Source organism: Ochotona princeps, chromosome 2 (genome assembly GCF_030435755.1).
Source record: "Ochotona princeps isolate mOchPri1 chromosome 2, mOchPri1.hap1, whole genome shotgun sequence".
Lineage (NCBI taxonomy): Eukaryota > Metazoa > Chordata > Mammalia > Lagomorpha > Ochotonidae > Ochotona > Ochotona princeps.
Window position 1 is genome coordinate 23232294 of NC_080833.1, and position 15248 is coordinate 23247541.

Consider the following 15248-nt stretch of genomic DNA (forward strand, 5'->3'; position numbering starts at 1 on the left):
CGCAGGTTCTAATCCCAGCAGCCCCACTTCCCATCCAGCTCCCTGCTTGTGGCCTGGGAAAGCAGTCAAGGACGGCCCAATGCCTTGGGACCCTGCACCTGCATGGGAGACCCGGAAGAGGTTCCGGGATCCTGGCTTCAGATCTGCACAGCACTGGCCATTGCGGTCACTTGGGGAGTGAATCATCGGATGGAAGCTCATCCTCTCATCTCTCCTCCTGTCTGTATATCTGACTTTGTAATGAAAATAAAGTAAATTTTTTTAAAAAAATGTCTAAATTCCTTATTGTATGTAAAGTGCTCCAGATTTGTCAGTGATCTGAAGTGAACTTGGCTTCTCCAAACTCTAAGTCCTTTTGCAAGCAGAGCGGACAAGTTCTATGGAACAGTCTGTCTCAGGTCTTTGCACATTCGGTTTGCTCTACTTTTACTTCTAAGTACGTGACCAACCCAAACTAAGATTCATTTTTATTGGGAAGTCAGACATATAGAGAGGAAGAACTTCCATCCGATGATTTGCTCCCCAAGGTGCGCCTATCTGAAGCCAGGAGCCTCTTCAAGGTCTTCCATGTGGGTGCAGTGTCCCAAGGCTTTGGGCCGTCCTCAACTGCTTTCCCAGGCCACAAGCAGGGAGCTGGATGGAAAGCGGGGCTACCAGGACATGAACAGCACCCATATGGGACTCCGGCACTTGCAAGGCTAGGACTTTAGCTGCTAGGCTACCATACCAGGCCCTGCCTATAGCTTTTAAATACTACATAAGACATGGGGAAACGTGTCTGACTGCCAACAGGTGATTGGGTGAGAGGTAGAGGCTGCATGGGGAGGGAAAGTGGCCCAGAAACCAGGACAGGAAGGCTTCTCTTATGGGCTGTTGTGAAAATCACCTGTGTTGTGGGTCTGAGAAGGCGCAAGTCCCCCGGGGGGCCAGAGTAAAGATAAGGCAGCTGCTGCTTCTAAGTGGTCAGTCTTTCTTTTTTTTTTAAGATGTATTTATTGGAAAATCACAGTTACAGTGAGAGCTTCCATCTGCTGATTCACTCTCCAAACGGTTGCACTGGCAAGCGTTAAGTCAGACAGGAGCCAGGTGCTTCTTCCAGGTCTCCCATGTGGATACAGGGACCAGAGCATTGGGGCCATCTGCTGCTGCTGCTTTCCCAGGCACAGTAGCAGGAAGCTGGACCAGAAAAGGAGCAGCCATGACTCAAACTGGCACCTGTGTGAACTGGGATCACACAATGGATTAACTCCCTGTGCCACAATGCTGGTGCCTAGCTCTGTTTATTGTTGTTTTGAATTTTAAGATTTTATTGGAAAGGCAAATTTACAGGGATATGAACCAATGCCCATACGGGATTTAGCCAATTGAGCCATTGCACTGGGTCCTAAATCTGTTTCCTGTTCCCCTACCCCTTTTTTTTTTTTTAAGATTTATTTTTATTGCAAAGTCAGATATACAGAGAGGAGGAGAGACAGAGAGGAAGATTTTCCGTCCTATCATTCACTCCCCAAGTGACCACAACGACCGGTGTTGCACCGATCTGAAGCCAAGAGCCAGGAGCTCTTCCAGGTCTCCCACATGAGTGCAGGGTCCCAAGGCTTTGGACCATTCTTGACTGCTTTCCCAGGCCACAAGCAGGGAGCTGGATGGGAAGTGGAACTGCGGGATTAGAACCGGTGCACATATGGGATCCCGGGGCGTTCAAGGCAAGGACTTTAGCCACTAGGTCACCATGCTGGACCCTTTTAATTTTTTCCTTTTTTAGTAGATTTTTTTTTTATTGGAAAGGCAGATAGATCTTCATCTGCTGGTCCACTCCCAAAGTGACCGCAACAGCTGGAACCGAACCCATCCAAAGCCAAGAGCCCAAAACCTCTTCAGGGTCTCCCACGCGGGTGCAGGGTCCCAAGGCTTTGAGTCACCCTCAGCTGGTTTCCCAGGCCACGAGCAGGGGCTGGCTGGGAAGCGGGGTTGCCAAGGTTAGGACCGGCGCCCATAGGGGATCCCGGGGTGTTGAAGGCGAGGACTTGCGCCAGGTCCTAGATGTGTTTTCTCAATAGCTGATAGAAAAGCACGCGCCCTGCACCAGACACTTGTGTGTACTTTGCCCTGATTTGAACATTAGTCCGAAGAAGTTTGGATAGGAAAATCACAGGTGCTAGTATCGCTGCAGTGAAGGAGCCGAGTCAAGTAGAGGGAATCTCGCCACATTAAAAAAAAAAAGTCTTTGAAGGACAGATGCCTGAGTCCAGCTCCAGCCAAGTTCGGAGCTCGGGAAGGGTGCCTGGAGTCAGCGCTAAAGAAAGACACAGATTGGGCCCAGCAGCGTGGCCTAGCGGCTAAAGTCCTCGCCTTGAAAGCCCTGGGATCCCATATGGGCGCCGGTTCTAATCCTGGCAGCTCCACTTCCCATCCAGCTCCCTGCTTGTGGCCTGGGAAAGCAGTCGAGGACGGCCCAATGCATTGGGACCCTGCACCCGCGTGAGAGACCTGGAAGAGGTTCCTGGCTCCTGGCTCTGGATTGGCTCAGCACCGGCCGTTGCAGCTCACTTGGGGAGCAAATCAGTGGATGGAAGATCTTCCTCTCTGTCTCTCCTCCTCTGTGTATATCTGACTTTGTAATAAAAAAAATAAATCTTTAAGAAAAAAAAAGAAACACTGTCACTTGGTGCGGTCTCACTACAGCTCAAGAAGCTGTTTTTATTTACTCAGACACATTGCAAGCCTCTACACAATCAACTAATTGTTCTATTTTTACTTCAAGACATTTGGTCATTCCATCTGCACTTCAGGGCTAAGCAGGTGCCCCTAAAGATAATTCTACAAAATAACTGTATTTATATTCTTCAAAGCAAGCCATTATTCATTCTTCAATAGTAGCCATGGAGCGACAGCCAGGACTCCAAGGCCAAGGCACATGCGATTACCTGCTAATCAGTAGTACATTCCTACCACATTTCTATTTCTACAATTTACCCATTATTTAATGGGAAAATAGGTTACAAGGGGAAAAAAAAAAACATAAAATCCAAGACAGAAGTTTCAAATGTTAAATCCCTCTACAACTATAGGCTCTACAACCCCATAAACAATAAAACAATAATTAAAAGCATATTTACTTGATAAAAGCATCCTTAATTCCTCTAGCTAAAAATCATAAATGCAGCTAAAACAATTACATTTTCTATACTCCAAAATTTGCAAAGACAGGCTAGTCTTTGAGATAACAATAACTATTGCCATAGCGGTTTCACCTCTCACTCCCATCACTTTCCTTAATATTTAGGATATTTTCAAGCTCTTTCCCAGAAGGTGTGCTACATGTCTGGGCCAGATTCTCAGGCAATGGTTAGCACACTATAAGGTGTCCAGAAATGGCATGGGCTTAATTGTGCTCCTGTGTGTAAATTATCAAAGGCCCACACACCAAGACATTATCAGTGACATTAACTCTCAAGCTCACATTGGTTGCAAAAGCCATCTCACATGGGGCAAACAACAATGCCTCAATAGATTACAGAATTCTTAGTGGGGTGCTTGAGTGTCCATGCAAACGAGGTGAAACAGTGTCAAGGTGCTCAGAGAGAAATCTGCTGGGCCCTGCCAAACAGCTGGAAGCTGCCCCGGACCCTGTGGATGACCTTCGTGTCATCCACACCCACTGCACGGACCCCAGCAGACAGAGGCAGAGAGACCTCTCCAGTAGGCCAGTTTGTTTCTCAGATGGCCGCGCCCACAGCAGCCACTGCTGGCCGGGCCAGCCTAACGCAGCCTAAGGAGTGCTAGGACTTGCTGGGGCCATCCTCCACAGCAAGCCCAAGTACATTAGCAGGGAGCTGGGTCGGAAGCAGAACAGCTGGGACTCAAACTAGCACCCATGTGGGTGCTTGAATAAAACTGCAGAAAGCTCCCGTGTATCTTCCCATTGTCTCTGACAAAAGCCAGCTTGGGGAGGGGTTGAGAACCATTGGTTTGAGACCCGGTGTGATGATGGCTCAGTGGCGTAAGCCTCACTTTTCAAGCATGAACATACCATGTAGCTTCCGAGCAGCTCAGCTCCAGCCGTTGCAGCCATTTGGGAAGTTAAACATCCGATAGAAGATCTTTCTGCTTATCTTGGTAAATCTTATCTGCCTTTCCAAGAAAAGTAAATCTTGGAAAAAAGAAAGTGATGAGGGCCCAGTGCAGTGGCCTAGCGGCTAAAGTCCTCACCTTGAATGCTCTGGGATCCCATATTGACGCCGGTTCTAATCCCAACAGCTCCACTTCCCATCCACCTCCCTGCTTGTTGCCTGGGAAAGCAGTCGAGGACAGCCCAAAGCCTTGGGACCCTGCACCCGTGTGGGAGACCTGGAAGAGCCTCCTGGTTTTGGATCAGCTCAGCTCCAGCCGTTGCAGCCACTTGGGGAGCAAATCAATGGATGGAAGATCTTCCTCTCTTTGTCTCCTCTCTGTATATCTGACTTTGCAATAAAAATAAATAAATCTTAAAAACAACAAGAAGAAGAAGAAAGTGAGGATAGTCTAGTGGCTAAATCTACCTTGCAACCACCAGGATCCCATATGAGCACCAGTACATAACCCACTACTCCACTTCCCCTCCAGCCCCCTGCCTGTGCCCTGGGAAAGCAGTACAACATGGCCCAAAGCTTTGGGACCCTAAACCTGCATGGGAGACCCAGAAGAGCCTCCTGGTTTTGGGTTGGCTCAGCTCCGGCCATTGCAGCCACTTTGGGTGTTAACCAGCAGATGGAAGATCTTTCTGTCCTTCTCTCTGCATATCTGAATTTCCAATAAAAATAAATTAATTTTAAAAATAAATAAATAATCTTTAAAAAAAGAGAGACAGAGGGCCCGGCTCGGCAGCCTGGCGGCTAAGATCATATCCTTGCATGCACCAGCATCCCATATGGGCACCAATTTATGCCCCAGCAGCCCCACTTCCCTTCCAGTTTCCTGCTTGTGGCCTGGGAGGACAGTCTAGGGCAGCCCAAAGACTTGGTACCCTGCACCTGCATTGGAGACCTGGAGGGAGCTCCTGGTTCCTGGCTTCAGATCAGCTTAGCTCTGGCCATGGCAGTCCCCTGGGGAGTGAATCAGCCTACAGAGGATCTTCCTCTCTCTTTTCTGCAAATCTGATTTTCCAATGAAATATTAATAAAATCTTTTTTAAAAAAGGGGAGAACCATTAGTTTGCATGACAGACCTACCAGGGTTGGGCCTTTGACCCAGAATAACATGGTGATGCCAACTCTTCCAGGTACCCAATGATGAGGCAGACTTGGCCTCGAGCCAGGGGCACATCCCCAAAAACCCAAGAACTCCCAGAAGAGCCCATGGAAGGGAATGGAGGCAGGAAGTAGGGGCTTCCGGGGCACAAGACAGCGGGGTGCAGACGTGCACCAGGAGGAGACTGGCTCCTGGTATTTCCTGGGTCGGCGGTCAGACACATCCAGGACCTGGGGTGGGTGGGAAACTGGACGGGGCTTCTCCCTCAATAGGTCCCTTTACCTGAGATACATGAAGGAAACAATATGGAAATAATAGCCTTACCCACTTTCCTATAGCCCTTGAACCTTTTTACCCTAATTAACTATGTAAAGATTGTCAAAAATATAATAAAAAAATGAAAAAAAAAAGATAAGTTGGGGACTAGGCGTGGTAGCCTAGTGACTAAAGTCCTTGCCTTGCACGCACCAGGATCCCATATGGGCACCAGCCCGTATTCACTTTCCTTCCAACTCCCTGCTTGTGGACTGGGAAAGTAATTGAGGATGGCCCAAAGGCTTGGGACCCTGCATCTACATGGAAGAACTAGAAGAAGCTCCTGGCTTCTGGCTTCTGATTGGCTCAGTTCCTACCATTGTGGCGACTTAGGGAGTGGACCAGCAGATAGAAGATATTTCTGTCTCTCCTTCTCTCTGTAAATCTGCCTTTCCAATACAAATAAATAAAGTAAAAAAAAAAAAAACTCAGCATAGCAGCCTATTGGCTTAAATCCTCACTATGCATGCACCAGGATCCCTTATGGGCACTGGTTCTTGTCCTGGCTGCTCCACTCCCATCCAGCTCCCTGGTTGTGGCCTGGGAAGGCAGTGGAGAGTGGCCCAAAGCCTTAGGTCTCTGCCCCCTTGTGGGAGATCTGGAGGAGGCTCTTGTCTTCAGATTTGCTCAGCTTTGTGGGCATTTACAGAGTGAGCCAACAGACAGAAGATCTTTGTCTGTCTCTTCTGTCTGTAAATCTGACTTTTCAGTAAAAATAAATACATCTTTTTTTTAAAAAATATAAGTGGAGAATACCAGGCCTGGATATGCCACCCTGGTCCCCAGGCAAGGGGGATACAAATTGTCCAGGAAGCAGGTCTATGGGCATACTGGACTGAGGGCATGTTTGACGGGAGGAATGGCTTCTGGTGTTTTCCATGAACCAGGTCACTGCACTCACTGGAGGTCAAGGGAGCTGACACAGAGTGGTTTAGAGGGGGGAAACTGAAGGGCATGTCTGGGTGCAGCTAAGGCACCTGCCCATGTGGCAGATCTGGACTGGGATATATGTGATTGCTTGGTGCATGCCAAAGCTGGAGCTGGGCAGCAGGGGTGGGGGGGGGCCTGCCTGATTGGACTAGGACATAGTAATAACCTGCAAGTGTCATATGGGGGGGTGGGCCATGTAAGGCTAGGCTGAAGCATTCCTCAGCATTTCTGTGGGTCAGGTCTGGGAGCAGGCCAATCTGGGCCAGACTGCACTACCTGCTGGTACCCACGAGAGCCAGGACAGGGTATGGGCAATGCCTGACCCAGTTAAGCTGTAACCTGCCAGCAAGAGCTAAGATTGCAGGTGGGTTAGGCTGTTGCACCCACTGATGAGAGCCGCAATGGGTGTGAGCCAATTGAGCTAGGTCTCAGCACCTGCCAAAGAGTGCCAGAACTGGGAACAGGCCATGTCTGGCTGGGCTGCAGCACCTGCTGCCACACACAAGATCCAGACCTGGGAGTGGGGGGACGTGGGAGACTCCCCTGCTAGACTGCAGCTCCTGCTGGTGAGCATGATAGCTGTGGCTTAGGGGAAGGCCAAGCTAGGCTGGGCTGCAGCATCCATCACCATAGTGTGAGCCAGGTCTGGGGGACAGGCTCAGCTGCTCAAGCCCACAGCACACACTGGCATGAATGAGAGCCAGGATGGGATACAAGCCAGACCAGATAGGACTGCAACACCTACTAGTTCACATGAGAGCTAGGTATGAGCCAGGCTGGGCTAGGCTGATGCACTGACTGACAAGAATTGGGCTTTGGGGCAGGCTGGGATGAGCCAGGCCGTAGCACCTGCTAGTCAATGCCAAGACTAGGGGCAGGCTATCTCAGATTGGGCTGTAGCACCCATTGTCACGCCCAAGACCTTTGGCTGGAAGCAGGCCTGATAGGAAACTCTGGGGGCTCTCTTGTGCTACAGCTCCCACTGGTGAGTGAGAGAGCTATGACCAGGGGCCGGCCAGATTGGACTAGGCTGCTATACCCACTGTATACACAAGAGCTAGGATGGGTGCAAGGTAGCTGGGCTAGGCCACAACACCCACTGGCAAGTGCTGGGACTGGGTACCAGTCATGTCAGACTGGACCACAGTATCCCCATGGCAGGTGCAAAACCAGTTCCCACTGGTGAGCATGAGACCAGGTTGGGGGTGGACCAGGCTGGTCAAGACAGCAGCACCCTTTGGACATAACATGTGGGTCAGGTCTGGGGGTGGGTTGGCCTGAGCTAAGCTGTAACACCCATAGGTGTACACAAGAGCCAGATAGGATGTGGAACAGATTAAGCTAAGTCACAGCATATGTTGACATACACAAAACCCAGGACTGGGGGCAGGCCTGATGGGGGTCATTGAGGTTGCTCTGATTAGACTGCAACACCCACTGGTGTGCATGAAGACTAGGTTTGTGGTGGGCTGGGCTGGGCTAAGCTGTAGCACCCACCAGTTCATGTGAGAGATGGGGCTTGGAGCAGAACTGACCAGGTAGGTTGCATCCACTGGTATGTGCATTGGCTGGTGCAGGTGATAAACTGAACTGGACCTCATACTAGCTGGCTCACACAAGAGTAAGATCAGGAGTAACATGAGAGGTTTCGTGGGGGACTATCCAACTCGGTCACTGGACTCAAACCCTGGCCACAGAGAAAATCACAAAGTATGTGGTCTGACCTTGGGATACATATATCAGGACTGGGCTTTCTCAGTTGTTGTTGTATATGCAGTGGTGAGCATGCCCAATTGCACACAGAGGACATGACAGCCAGCTCAGCTAGGCCAGCAGAGGATGGAAAGCAGGACAGGCTGGACCACTCTCTTGGCTGAGCCTTGTAGCAAGTGTCTGGGTCTGTGGGTACACTAAGGTGGATTTGATCAGCCTTGGAAAGATTTTCTCAACCCTGGTGCAATGAAGCTGGCAACGTCTCAGAACTATCAAAACCACTCAAGGGCCCAACATGGTGGCCTAGCAGTAAAGTCCTCGCCTTGAATGTGCCAAAATCCCATATGAACACTGGTTCTAATCCCAGCAGCTCCACTTCCCATCCACCTCCTTGCCTGTGGCCTGGGAAAGCAGTAGAGGACAGCCCAAAGCCTTGGAACCCTGCACCCACATGGGAGACCTGGAGGAAGTTCCTGGCTCCTGGCTTTGGATCGGCTCAGCATCGGCCATTGCGGTCACTTGGGGAGTGAATCATTGGATGGAAGCTCTTCCTCTCTGTCTCTCCTCCTCTCTATATATCTGACTTTGCAATAAAATAAATAAATAAATAAATAAATAAATCTTTAAAAAAAAAACCACTCCAATAAAACCCTCAGAATTCTTCCCCACATTGGTGTCTCTAATGTTTCATCCAAAGATTGCCTCCCATCTCTAAGTTATGACGTAGTCCTGGCAGCAGGGAGTGCCCCCAACACACACAGATACAGGAGAAAAATTTAAAAATTGGGGGCCCAGCACCGTGGCCTAGCAGCTAAAGTCCTCACCTTGAATGTGCCAAAATCCCATATGGACGCCAGTTCTAATCCCGGCAGCCCCACTTCCCATCCAGCTCCCTGTCTGTGGCCTGGGAAAGCAGTCGAGGACGGCCCAATGCCTTGGGACCCTGCACCCGTGTGGAGACCTGGAGGAAGTTCCGGCTCCTGGCTTCGGATCAGCACAGCACCGGCCATTGTGCTCACTTGGGGAGTGAATCATCGGATGGAAGATCTTCTTCTCTGTCTCTCCTCCTCTCTGTATATCTGACTTTGCAATAAAAATAAATAAATCTTTCAAAAAAAATTTAAAAATTGGAAACATTTGTCCTACCCTCCTTCTTCCATACCTCAACCCTCCCCATCCTAATCAGAGACATCCATGTGCATGCATCCCTCTCAACTACGTAAACAATATTAAAAATTAAATCAAATTTTGAAAATGACTTATTTATTTATAAGTCAGAATTACAGGGAGAAGAACAAAGATAGACCTTCCATCGGTTGGGGTCTCTCTCCAGATGGCTGCAGCAATGACCACGAGCTTCACTAGGTGCAACCTCTCCTGCCTTCCCAGACCATTGGCAAGGAGGTGGATCAGAAGCCAGGACAGGAACCTGCACCCATATGGGATGCTGGTGGCACATTGACCGCTTGACCACTAGCCGCAATGCCAGCCTCCTGGCCTGAGCTAAGGGCCTTGCTTTACTTTTCCTTGGGCTATTCCGGAAACCATTTCCCGGGAGGCTGCTGGGGGCTGCAGGAGGGAGTGTCTAGCTCGGATCCCGATCCCAGCCACCATGTGCCTGCTGGCCGCCCGGCCGGGGAGCTCTGGGGTATTGGTTGTCTGAATCGTTGCTTAGGTAGCTCCAGGCTGACCGCACTGTTTCTGGGATCTGAGTCAATCCTAAAGATTCCTAATGCCAGTAACTCTTCCTTTGAAGAACTTCTAATCACTTAACAATGCTGAGCTGTGAGATTGGTAATGGAACGGAATGTACTGGGCAGGACTAAGCAAACCTTAACCTACAAGCAAAACTAGAAACCAGCATGGAGCACAGGTCATATCGAGCTAGGCTGTTGCACCTACTGGTCCTCAGAGCAACCACGGGCAGGTGCGCGATTTACGGCTAGGAACAGGCCCAAATGGAGAGGTAAGGGGACACCCTAACTGGGTTGAGGTTCCCACCAAGGGGTGCGTGTGCTGGAATGGGGGCTGCGTTCTATCTAGGAAACAGTCGTAGTCACCCAAGGCACTAGTGTGAGCTGGGATTGGATGCACCAGGCCAGTTCAGACCCCAATACCATCTGGTGTCATGGAGAACCAGGGTAGACGTGGGACTGACTAGGCTGGGTCTCAACCCCCTACTAAGTCATGTGTGAGCTGTATGTGGGTATGGACGAGCCATGGCTGGGCTGAAACATCCAACAACAAGAACCAGAATGGGGTGAAAGCCAGCCAGGAAAAGCCACTGTTCCTGCTAGGACAGGAGGTGAACTGAGTAGGGATGGCTCAAGGACCCCCTGATATGCGCAAAATCTGGCATTGGGAGGGGTTCTGATGGAGGAGCCTGGGCAACTCCTCTGGCAGGACACAGTCCCTGCAGGTTAGCGCAAGAAGCATGATAGGAAACAGCCCAGAATAGGCCATGGAAAGTTTCCCACTGGCACACATTTGGCATGGGTCAGGGGCAGACCAGGCTGAATCAGTTCATGTCACCCACTGGCAAATCCGATCACCAGAACAGAGTGTGGGTTGAGCCGGGTTTGGTCGCGACAAAACCAGTATACATTACGGAATGCCAGGGCGTGGTTGCCTGTACTGGATTTGACAGCAGCACCCAACCAGCACACGTGAGATCCAGGAAGGGAGGGGCAGAGCTGGCAAGGGGATTAAGGGGCTGGTCCCCTCGCTGGACAGCTACTCCCACTGGAAAGCGTGGGCTGGGATGGGGACAGACCAGACTAAGCAAGGCTGCAACACCTGTGCGCTGCATGTGGACTAGATCAGGGAAAAGCCAGGCTGGGCTGATTATTCCTGCTGGTGCAAGCATAAATTAGAGTGGGTGCGGGATGTTTGGGTTTAGCCGCAGCATCAGCTGGCACTGGGGACTAATTCTGTCAAGTCAAACCACAGAACCACATAAAGAGTGCATAAACCGGGACTGAGAGACGTGGGAGGGAAAAAGTGGGTTCCCCCTTCTTGGGTAACTACTCCCGCAGGAGGACATGAAAACTAGGACAGGGGCTGGGGTGGCTAGACAGACAGGCACTCAACAACATCCGTGAGGGCTGGATGGTTGAGTTGGTTAGATGGAACTAAGCTTTAATACCCAGTGACAAGTACAAGAGCCAAATGGGCTGGGGGACAGACTGGTCTACTGCTACACATACTGGCAAACCAGGGTAGGGGGCGGGCCTGGTGGGGATTATTGTGGGTCACCCCAACTAGGCTGCAGCTCCCACTGATTGATGTAAGGGCCGAGTATGTGCTGGGCAGAACCAGACTGGACTGCTACACCCATTGGTTCCAGTGCAAATAGGGACTGAAAACAGAACCAACCCAGCAATTGAAACTACCAGCTGATCGGGGTGATGGACTGTGCCGGGCCCTGTGCTTGCTAGAACATACAAGAATCTAGTCTGGGAATACCTCAAAGTTTCTTTAAAGATCTCCCCAATCGAACTGCTGGACTCAGAACTCTAACCAAGAAAAGACAGAAGACAGAACAGGTCAATCATTCATCTCAGCTGTATGTTGTTGGCAGCGAAATATGGGGCGAACGGAGACTTTATGATGGACCATATCAATCAGTGGACGACCTCATCGAGTGAAACTGGCAGCGATTCATAACTGGAGAACTATTAAAACCACTTGAGCAAATATCTCAGAGCATGCCCCACATCCGGGACTTGGGGTGGGCGGGAAACCAGGTGGGGCTTCTCCCTCAATATTTCCCTTTACCTCGCATACATGATGGAAACAATATGAACATAATAGTATTACCCACTTCCCTATACCCCCTGAACCTTTTTTTTAACCGTAATTAACTATGTAACCATTGTCAACAATACAATAAAATAAATGAAAAAAAAAAAAAGAGGTGGTTTGCCATGACTCTGATTCCACTGGATCAACATATATTGAATGCCAACACATGCCAAGAAGAGTTGAAACTGGGGGCTCCTAATTAAGATAAATTTCAAATTCAGCACCCTCTAAAGAGGACAGAACCAGGTCCTCAATTAGAATTTCTTTGACTGAGGGTCAGAGTTGTGGCACAGCAAGTCAAGACATTATCTGTGCTGTGGTACCACATGAGGGCGCCAGTTCAAGTCCCAGCTGCTCCAGTTCCAATCCAGCTCCCTGCCAGTAGCCTGGGAAAGCAGTTGAGGACGGCTCCAATGCTTGGGATCCTGCCACTTGAGGGGGAAAACTGGAAGAAGGTTCTGGCTTCAAACAAGTCCAATTTTGGTCATTGTGGCCATTTGGGGAGTGAACCAGTAGATGGAAGATCTCTCTCAATCTCTTTGTCTCTTTGTAACTCTGCCTTTCAAATTATATATATATATGTATATATATATATATATATATATATATATGTATATATATATATATACATATTTTAAAGATATATTTATTTTATTACAAAGTCAGATATACAGAGAGGAGGAGAGACACAGAGGAAGATCTTCCGTCCGATGTTTCACTCCCCAAGTGAGCTGCAACGGGCTGGTGCGCGCCTATCTGAAGCCAGGAACCAGGAACCTCTTCTGGGTCTCCCACGTGGGTGCAGGGTCCCAAGGCTTTGGGCTGTCCTCCACTGCTTTCCCAGGCCACAAGCAGGGAGCTGGATGGGAAGTGGAGCTGCTGGAATTAGAACCAGTGCCCATATGGGATCCTGGGGCTTTCAAGGCAAGGACTTTAGCTGCTAGGCCATGCCACCAGGCCCATACATAAATATTTTTTAAGATCAAATAATTTCTTTGGCTGGAAAGACATCTAAATCCTAGATTTCACTTTGTATAGTGACCTGGGAGGTGGTATTTTTCCTTCCATGGCCTCTTTCCACAAGGGAAACCCTGATTTAGTATAAGAACCATAATAATAAACATGTGAAATTGGATATATATTTGTATTTGTCCAGCCTAACAACAGTGAAGCATTCCTTTTTGTGGTATATGTCTGTGTGTGCTTACGTATTTCTTTTTTTTTAAAGATCTGTTTATTTAAATGGTTGAAAGGCAGAGTTATAGAAAGAGAGAGAAAAATATATTTCATCTGCTGATTCACCCCCCCAATGACTGCAAATGGCAGACTGGGACAGGCCAAAGTCACGAGTCTACAGCTCAATCCAGATGTCCCACATGAGTGTGGGGGCCCCAGCAATCGGGCCACCCTCTGCTGCTTTCCCAGGAGCTAGGAGCTGGCTTAGAAGTGGAGCAGCCGGGACTTGAACTGGCACTCATCACAGATGGTAGCTTCACCCATGGTGTCACAACACCAGCCCCCTTTGCTGATCTCTCTCACACGCATGTCAGCAACTGCTTTCACCTCCAGAATCCAGCCATTTCTGACCACGTAAGCCCACCTGCTGCAGAACATCAGCTTCACTGGCCGAGGTCATTGCTGTGGCCTCCCATCTGATCTTCCCTGCTTTCCCACTGCACCCCTGCTGCCTCACAGAGCAGCCAGAAATGGACATTCAAGGGTGGGCACTGGACACAGTGGTTCCAAGGCTGTCTACCTGGAACATCCTGTCCTTTGTCAGAGTGACTAGGTTGAAGTCCTGTCTCCACTTCCAAATCCAGCTTCCTGCCCGTCTTACCCCAGGGGGCAGTGGGTGAGGTCCCAAGAATGTGTCCTGTCACCCATGAGGGAGACTGGGCTGGAGTTCTGGACTCCTGGCTTCAGCCAGATCCTGTCCTGACTGATGTGAGCATTTGGTCAATAAAGCAGCAGGTAGAGGAACTGTGTGTGTGTGTCTCAAATGAGTAAGCAAATAAAAGAAAACCAGGGGCTGACCCTGTGACAAAGTGAGTTAAGTCAGCCTGCAGAGCAGGAATCCCATAGTTGAGCACCTATTCCAGTTCTGGCTGTTCCGTTTCTGCCCCAATTTATGGCAGAAGACAGTCCAAGTGTTTGGGCTCCTGTCACCCACATGGGTGACAGGCTCATGGCTCTGGCCTGGCCAAGCCCTGACCATTATGGTCATTTGTAGCCTTAATCAGAAGAAGGTAATTCTTTCTCTCCCCCACTTCTCTCTTCCTCCCTCCCCTTCTCTCTGTCATTCTGCCTTTCAAATAAATAAATTTTTAGCAGTCAGTGCTGTGGCTTAGCACATAAAACATACAGCCTGTAGCTCTAGCATCCCAAATGTGGCTGGTTTGGGTCTTAGCTGTTCCACTTCCTATCGAGCCCTCTGCTACTGCACCTGGAAAAGCAAAAATAAAGTCCACAGGCCCCTGGAAGAAGCTCTCGGCTCCTGGCTTTGGATCAACTCTGGTGGTCGTTGGAGCCATTTGGAGAGTGAACCAGCAGATGGGGGACTTCTCTCTTGCTTTCTCTGGAACTGCCTTCCAAGTAAATAAATCTTTTTTTTTTTTTAATAAATCTTAAACATCTGTTGGAATAAAAACGGGCATTCAAAGCCTCCATTAGCTTGCCATTTCAGTACGACTAAAAGCTTTGGAGCCGTCCCTTCTCACCTCCTATCCCAGGTCTGCTAAGCCAGCCTGTTCTGGTGCTTGAGCCGATGCCCACAATTCCCTCTGTCCACCTCCGATGTCCAGCCGACTGACCCAGGTGTCTCCTCCACGTGTCCCCTGCACTTTGCCCTGTGAAGGCCCCTACACCTGCCCTCCTCCCTAGGGTGGCCGGCAGCTGACCTCTGGCTTTCTGGGTTACTGGCTCGGGCTTCTGTTCCAGGTTCCCGCGAAGGCAAGCCCTGGAGAAGCAAGGGTAGCTGGGGTCCTGCCATCCACACACGAGGCATGGCTAGTTCTTGGTCTACAGCCTTTGCCGGCACCTGGACAGCGAACCAGTAGATGGAGTTGTAGGTCGACCAGAATTCCTCTCTCTGCCTCTCCAAAAACAAAAACAGAAAGTCTGCAACCTGCCCACCCCACTTTGCATATTTTCCTCCTTGTCGATCCCTCCCTTTCATGTAATTTACACGTTTGATGTCTACCTCCTCCCATTTAACAGGCTCTGTGAATATCTATTAATTAATTAAATGCTAATTCCTT